Raw genomic sequence first — 9128 nt, 5'->3', positions numbered from 1 at the left:
CATTAGGCAATATAGGTCACCCGGCCTCAGGAGCAGGCAACAGCTTGTTCCCCTTCTATTTAGCAGAATAGGAGAGTGCTGGGTGATGATTTTGTCTCTCCTCACTGATGAATACAGCATAGGACACCAGAGACATCAGTGAATTCCTAAAACTATAGTACCATAATATTTGCTACGTCACATTTGTTAGGCTGCTGTACCATCTAAGTTGTTCTGCTACAAGGGTAAGTAGAAGGGCAATGTTATTTGAATTTTACAGATATTTTCTCAATAATGTAATGCTCTGTGAAGTAGTTATCTATTTTTTTCTTCTGCTTGACTAGTTATTCCATTATTTTTTATTTATATTTTTGTTGTTTTCCTCCTCCAATGGATTGTTTAGCTTTTTAGATCCTCCTCTCCTGTACAGTGAGGAAAATCTTCCAAGGTTCTCACCTCTATCTCTATGTTTCTATGTTCTGCCAGGCTCTAGAAGCCAATACTACGTTATTTTAAAAGATGCCATCAATCACTTACTTCTCACTTCTTTTAGACCACATCTGGGGTCACTTTGAAGTTTGGCCAAGTAGTGTGATCCTTGAAATGCTATGCCCTTCAGTTTACAGAGTGCAGCCAGAGGACTTGTAATATCAGCACAGCAAAACAAATTTAATTATGTTTTTGATGGCTGGTCTTAGGTTGTTCAGAGAAAATCCTTTGGCTAGCACATGCTGCATTTCCCTTTAGAGTCTACAGTCAACACTAATAAACAACCTCCGCCCTGCTCATCCTTTGAAGACGCTAAGTAGGTCTTCCCTCTCTACAGTGACACTCTTGGTGACCATGAGCCAGCACTGTGCCCTTGTGGCCAGGAAGGCCAATGGCATCCTGGGGTGTATTTAGAAGCAGGGTGGTTAGTAGGTTGAAAGAGGTTCTCCTTCCCCTCTACTCTGCCCTGGTGAGACCACATCTGGAATACTGGGTCCAGTTCTGGGCCCCTCAGTTCAAGAAGGACAGGGAGCTGCTGGAGACAGTCCAGTGCAGAACAATGAAGATGATGGAGTGGAGCATCTCCCTTATGAGGAAAGGCTGAGGGAGCTGAGTCTCTTTAGTTTGGAGGAGACTGAGGGGTGACCTCATTGATGTTTATAAGGGTGAGTGTCACGAGGATGGGGCCACGCTCTTCTTGGTGACAGCCAATGGTAAGACAAGGGGTAATGGTTCAAACTGGAACATAAGAGGTTCCACTTAAATTTGAGAAGAAACTTCTTCTCATTGAGGGCGCCAGAGCACTGGAACAGGCTGTCCAGCGGCGTTGTGGAGTCTCCTTCTCTGGAGACATTAAAAACCTGCCTGGACACACTCCTGTGTAGCCTCATCTAGGTGTTCCTGCTCTGGCAGAGGTATTGGACTAGATGATCTTTTGAGGTCCCTTCCAATCCCTAACATTCTGTGATTCTGTGATTCTGTTACACCTGACACTCCATCTGGAAATTTGTAGAGAACACAAACCATCACATGAAACACACTACTCAGATACATACTGGCATTTAATGGAGATTCAGTTTTCACTTTATTCTTACAGCATAGTTTTCAATAATGTGAAGACCTTAATGCAGGCTCACTGCAAGTGCATGAAAGGTGGAGTGCAAAGTGCCTTGTGAAGCTTATGATACAGATGGGACAGTATTAGTATAGGTGACATCAAGCCATCCCAAAAGTTGTTAAAGGTGAGAGAGGTTGCCCCATGCCATGACACAGTTTGAAAATTCCTATTATCTACGAGTGAAAATTAGAGTGACAAAGGGATTTCTTCACACTGACAGTGTGATCCAATCCCAGATTTGTCTGAGAGCAGAATTCAGTAAAAATGCTGTTCCCTTCTTCTAGCTTTACAGAGCAGAGCAAGTCAACAAATGTGGTATCATTGATGTACCCAGATCTCACTGCAAAGAATAATTCCTTCCTGAAGGAAGGATCTCAGGCACATGAATGTTTGGCTGAGATGGCTTATATTCTGCAACCATCATTAACCCATGCAATGAGTTCAGATTTGACCCAGAAATCTGAGTCCCATTCTGCTATTTTTGTAGTCAGTTTTCAAACTATATTTGTGTAGGGTTTGTTTTTGTTTTCTTGTTTTTGTTTTCTCCAAAGATGATCATCATTTTAACAAGTCATTTCAGGTTTTGACCAATAATTTGTCTATTTCAAATATGCTTTTATTTTGGGGTTTCAACATTGTTAGATAGATCTTTATTTCAACTAATCAAGATTTTTTTTTTCGTTAGTTTCCAATTACCATTTCTTTTGTACTGCTAGGGACTGTGAAATAGTGCTCATTGACATGTCAATTACAAGTCCGTGCTAAGAGATCCTTTGAGCTCTGAAGTTTAGAAATCAGCAGTGAATATGAATAATAATAACAAGCAGTTAAATTTGAATATTGAAAAGAATCAGATTAGATGAGTACACTTTTGTAACACCTAGAACATCCTCAACCTAAATCCTTTGTGATTTTTGCTTTTCTGAATGGCTGTAGGTCATCTGCTACTAATTTATGCATTGTCCACTTTGCGAATCTTTCCAGTTATTTCTGACGTAGTCATGCTCTAAAGTCCATAATTGAATTGTTTCAAGAATGGACAGGACTGCAAGTTGTTTGATTTAGTTGTAACTCATGGAATCTGGACTCCCTTTGAATATTTGTGTACCATAATTATTTATTAGCAAGTTTAGACTAGGTAGTCTAGTACTAATTACAGTTTTGTTCTGAGATGAGTTTGTGATATTGAAATCAATATGGTAGTCAGTGGAGCTCAACAAAAATACTTTATTCTCATTAATTTACAGCATCTAGCAAGAATAAGAGCATAGATATTACTTCCAAAATTATTTCTTCTGTCAAAAGCAGATTTTTGCCTGTGAAAAGTAGTTGATGGTGTTCTACTTTTCATTGAAAGCATTTCTATTGGTTGACTTTAATCTGCAGCAGCAAAGTGAATTGCACTTGGATATACTCAATGTAAAATAATATTCTGACAGCATTCTGCCTGTTTTTTGCCCATTTTAAAAATACGAATAGGAGGGCCCTGGCAATCAGGCCCCATGATTCTTCTTCTTAGAAGAGAAACTCTTGCATGAAAAAAAGAAAATACACCACTGGAGATCATTTTAAGAATGTTTAGTGAATTTATTTTCTGCTGGAAAGAAATAAAAGGGACAGGGAAAAAGCATAGCATATGGAGATATAATAGAAAGATTAGAATTTGTCTTTTATCATTTATGGTTGTGCATGCTATGAGCTTTTCAGAGGAGAAAGTGCTGCTGCTTACTAAAGTAAGATAGAATAGACAAGATAAGGGGAGAAGAGATTTTTTTTTTTTTTTTTTAATACAGGATTTCTTGTCTAGTTAAGGCTGTGTTTAACCCAGATAGGAAAATGTCTTGGGATGAAATCAAGAATGTGTTTTTACTCATATGTCAATAGATATCAATTATTCAACAGTTAGAAATTCTCAGAGTCAAACCACTTCAAGTCTGAGCCCAAAAAAGGAAAGCTTTAGAGCTGTAAAACAGAATTCAAACCAGTAGTTTAAGATTTACTTGTAAAATTTCAGAACAATAAGCACCAGGAGCTTGCTGATGCTGTAGGTGATTACAACGTCAGTTCAGATCGTGATTGGATCACAAGTGAAAATAAGACTCATAACTTTAGGCTAGTCAAGTATAACATTTTTCTCTGGATTTTCATCCCAGCCAATGTGAAAGGATTAGCAGTCTGTCCTCAGAAGAAGCCCCAAACTAGGGAGATTAATGCCAAGCCAGGTATGGAGTAAATTGCCAGAAGTTCTCTGGAGATATGTGCACACCTGCTTTTGTTACCTTAGGTTTAAAGCAGGATTATTAGCATCTCAGTTTCCTGAGCCTTTCACTCATACATTATTGAGAAAAGAAGATGCACATATTCAGAGGGGTTTGAATCTCTTTCATAATTCTTATCAATACTGAAGAGCTGCCTGGAAAAATAGAAAACAGATTAGGATAAGAAAATAAGGAAACACATAAAGCTTCAAAAAGCTGTCAGGATGGAAAAGAGAAAATATTTTTCTAAGACATAAGAGTAGAGAACCAGAGCATATACCAAGCCTGGAGCTGTGACAAGTTAGATTAGCTGCAAAATATTAACAGGTCCATTTGATCATCTAAGGTTTGCTGAAATACTTCTGAAGAAATACAATTTGCTATTAAATTCTGATTATTTTTTTTTTGTTTTGTTTTTCATTTGTAATTCTTTCCATTCAATGTTGAACTCGGTTGTGGAAATATATGGAATTTGATGAAAGGGAAGTTTGGAAAGGGAATGTAAATTCAATGAGACTATTTGAAATGCATATCTTGAAAAAGAAGAAAGTATTTTATCTCGAAGACTGTAATCTAAAAGTTTAAACATACCAGGGACAGTATGCCACTTTATCTAGTAAAACAGGTAAAAAGTACTAATGATTCTACATAAATTGGATGATGCCACTTTTCACTGATAGTGCTCCATATCACATGAAAGAGAATGTATTTCTTTCTTTTAAAAAATGAAGATGAAAAAAGATTTCACCATGATAATCCTCTACTTTTCTCTCTTCAGGCTGAACAAATAATGCTACCTGCAGATAACGGCCATCTTCTTTATTATTTATTTATTTGAGTGACTGTGTTTTACAAAAGCATTTAATAATCTGGAATCTGATTAAATGCTAAGCAAACACAAAATTGAAATATAGCCCAAGCACTGCCAAGACCAATAGACTGGTGTGAAGAGAGAAGGATAAGGGAAGAATGAGACAATGTGCAGTTCACAGTCAATCAGGAATCAAGGTGTTTATAGTTTTCTGAAGAAGGTTAATATGTTAAAATCTAGAGCTTATCTTGCATGTAACTACTTACCTATCAGAATGGGACTGGTCAGAGATGGCATAGACTGTATACTCTCTACAAACTGCAATTGCTTATTCATCTTTGTTGAGGTGGGTTTTCTGGTCAGTGTTTTCTTGGGAAACTTTCCCAGAAATATTCTATTACTGAGACTTTTTATCTGAAAACTGTGAGATTATTCTATAGTAATGTTTTAGGATACTTCTCTCTTAATAATCTTGAACTATAGAGGGCAGTATGAGGTTTGATATGTCATATTTGTGGTCAGACCTGAAAAAACAAACAAACAAACAAACCTGTACGGAATCTGAAGACCTCATTTGTTCTTCTTTCCAGTGGTATCAAAAGCAAATAAATACCAAACAAATAATAATAAAAAACCACTTATAAGTAAAATAAAATCATTTGTATTCAAAAGTGTGCCTTAAAATATATTTTTAGTAGCGTAGAATCTTTCTTACTCTCAAATGACTTGTGAGACATTTTGTTTATGGATGGAACTTTCCCTATTTATATAAACCCCTGAGGGTCATATGTTCAACTATTTGAAACAAGTGTAATTTTGTTCAGTGAACTCACAGTAAAACATAAAATAGGGCAGTATATCTAGAGTTTGTTTTTGTTTTTGTTTTAATACTACAGTTTTTCAATTTTGACGTCCCAAGGAAGAAACTTTAGTCTGGAAAAAGCTGCCTTGCATGCAACTGCTTGGAAAGTGAGGACTAAGAAAATAAGAACCTTTTAAGAGACAGATTGGAGGAGACAACAGAGGGAAGTGAGAACTGAGAGAGTGTGGGCTCACAAAACACAAAGATTACATTTAGAGAAATGTGTGAATCAAGGAAGTAAAATAAAAAATGAAACAAAATAAAAAGGTAGAGCAATGATTACTTTTGTTAAAGTTTTAAGTCCTGAGCTGTAACCCTAACTGAGATTCTGCTGATATCCTGGGGGAACTACTCCTACTTCATGTTAATATGTGTGGAGAAGCAGACTCCTTACCAGATCCTTCTGCTGCTCTTGTAGTATTTTCACTGTAATCTCAATGCTATTTCTAGTAATTCAAAACATATAGGATGAGAAGACACTAATGAGAAACTGTATAAATTAATTAAAAAGAGCATAAAGTTCTATTTATTCATATAAGAATATGGATTTTCAATGAAGTACTCAGAAACAGAATTAATTATGTTTTATGTTCTACCATAAAAATGGAAATCTCAGCCTTTCACTAAAATAAAATTTCCATTTCAATTTCTGATGGATCATATGATATTACAGCACTGAACTTGTCAATAGTAATGGGACTCCTGCTACACTGAGCAACGGAGTAATTTTCAGTTTCCACATTTGAATAAAGAGAATAAAACAAAGGAAGTATTTTTAATAAGACATATCTTTAATACTACCCTGAGATTTTAATGTTAATAATAGTTTCATGAGTGTATGGGTAGAATATAGGCCAGAAGAATAAAAGAAATTAAATGCATCATGCTACTATCACTTGTACATCTGAGATAGAGGTATGCTCTTATAAATATGTTTCAAATCTTTAAAGTTATCATAAGGAGTTGAATCAATAGCTCATATCAATTTCTTTGAAATACTTGCCTCATCACTCAAAACTATTTTGATTGCCTAAACCGTACAAATATACACAAAACTGTGCCAAGCAAATACTAACGAATGGGTTCCCAACAGAGTCTGAATTTGATCTAAGAAGATGAATTGTTATTGTCACAGCTGAACAAAGCATATTTCTCCACAGTATCCTTTCATGTGTTATCCTTGTCATGGCTCTCAGAAACTCATGATGAGCTTCTCTTTCCAAGAGACGTAAAGTTTGTAGGAACAGGTAACAGAAAAAAACAGGCAGTCTTTCAGACATAAAGGTGGTAGAAAACAGAAGGAGAAAACTTCAAGCTAAATGCAGGTTGGGAACAAATATTCTGAGTCTAACTTCATTATGTTAATTAGCAAGAGTGTAGAGAGAAAAGAGCAGTTAGCATTGTGGCTCATGGGGGGAACTTAACAAGGGGGGCACTGATAAGGTCATTTGCTCTTGTACAGTAGGGAGCAGAAACAAGCGCTTATTGCCTGTGAAACAGCGATGCATTGGCAGGAGCTGAGATGTGGGGTAAATTTCAGGGGCCTATAAAACTAATGTTCTGAGAGTCCAATTTTTGTGTAGAGAAGTATATAACACAAGTCTCTAAGTATTTCCTTCATTGCCTGGTTATATGTGTGTGTGAGCATAAACCTATACATTGACCGTGGAATAGAAACAAGATTTTTAAGCACTGTTTTTATGTAGTGAATGTATCACTGCACTACGGCATAATGAGATTCCATACAACAGATGGTCCTATATTTCACAGGGAATATATTATGTCCATCAAATCACTACAAGTTACTTACAAAACAAGTTTAATTCCCATTAATGAAACTGATTTAGTGTATTTCATATTTATCTTCTTTTTGGAAGACTCCACAGATTTAAATGTCTGAGTCATATATAAGTCTAAGTGTTAAAACAGAATGATCTGCCCTGGGTGATAAAGTGGAGCAGTTTACAAAGTAAATGACATTTACAGCTACTCTAGCAGTCAGCTAATACTATGAACACATTTGGGGGCATGACATCATTTCGCAAAATATGACACAGAAGCACAAAGTTCTCTTGGAGACCACAATCAGCTGTTTATTAGTGTCAGAACAGTGTATAACAATGTGACTTTGTTTATTCCAGAAGTGCCTTTGTACTGTACAAGTATTGCATAGTGTTATTTGCCAATGAAGAACCTAATATTCCGCCTTACTACAGCTACAGAACTTTCAAATCAAAGTACTACGCTCTCGAAAAATGAAAGAAAAGCAATGTGAATGATTCTGTTTTAATGAAGTGCTGGGCTTCTCTTGGGAATAAAAATATGATAATTCATATAACTGAAGCATTCCATGTAAATTGTCAGCTATTCAAATTAAAAAAGTAACTAATGAATAACTGCATACAAGATTGCATGGTGATTAGCAGTACAATATTTAATATCAACTGATGTTATCAATCATTTCCCACTGTAATTACCCAAGGTGTTGAATAGAAAATTACTTCTGAAGTACATTTCAATAAATGAAGTATTAATTATTACAGGTAACTTGTAAAACAGACTGTTGCCACATAGAAATGGACATAAAGCCTTACAAATACTTTTAATATTTTCTTTTTCTGTACTAAAATGAAGCAAATGTTTCCTGAAAAAATTCATGTACAAAGTCAGTGTGAAATACAAAGAAAAACAGACCTTAAATTCACCAAATGCCTCATAATTAGTGAACTTGTCAATGATGTACAAAAAGATGTCCATGGTCAGCCACCCATGCTTGGCCTAAACAGCACAATATTCACTAACAGAGATAGAAATGCAAACACCAGTTGAGAGATTAAAAGTACATTGGCTCCTATTTTTGGCAATACAATGTTTAAACACAAAAAAAATACTGTTATGTTCTCACTTAAGTTAGTGCATTTATGTATTTTTTTTTAATATACAATCTGTGGTAATGTTATTCTCTGGTGATGTTATGCAGTTAGCTAATTTATGCTAACACACTTTTTAAGAAGATGAAAGATAATATCCACACTAACAAGAGCAAGGCTACTTTTCATCATGTACTAGTAAAACGAAGAAGTGCTTTTCTCAGAGCCTGTGAAATTATACTGATGTAAGACTATTTGTATGATCTCTCTTAATTTTGTCTTTTCCAGGTGTTCCATTTGTTTCATTTAATAATTAATTAGAGCTGGGACTTGAATCTGAGTTTCTTTTCTCTCACATCTATGTGAGCGACCATCAGATTAATAGATATTCTGAACTGACAAAGTAGTGAAGGATATGTTTCTCTTTGGTTTTTAATAGAAATTTAATCTTGGTGATAAGAGATTATTCACAATAGAAATTCAAAACAAATAGATAGTTTTGCTTTAATTTCTAGATTTGACAACCATCTCTACATAAATAATTTTCTACAGATTTTATCTTAACAGTCAATATGGATGAGGGCAGAAGGAGACCTCTGCATCAGTAGAAAACCATTTTGCTGATTAATTTACATTTCATGACATTTTTACAGAGTATAAAAGTTAATTTGACTCCAAGTCCTTGGAATGTGCTCAGACTAATTTATTTTTTAACTGCTATCACATGATCACAGAGTTGAGG

The sequence above is a fragment of the Streptopelia decaocto genome, assembly GCF_964273445.1.
Source record: "Streptopelia decaocto genome assembly, chromosome: 1".
NCBI lineage: Eukaryota > Metazoa > Chordata > Aves > Columbiformes > Columbidae > Streptopelia > Streptopelia decaocto.
The sequence above is the reverse complement of the archived record's forward strand: the minus strand, read 5'-3'. Positions refer to the sequence as shown.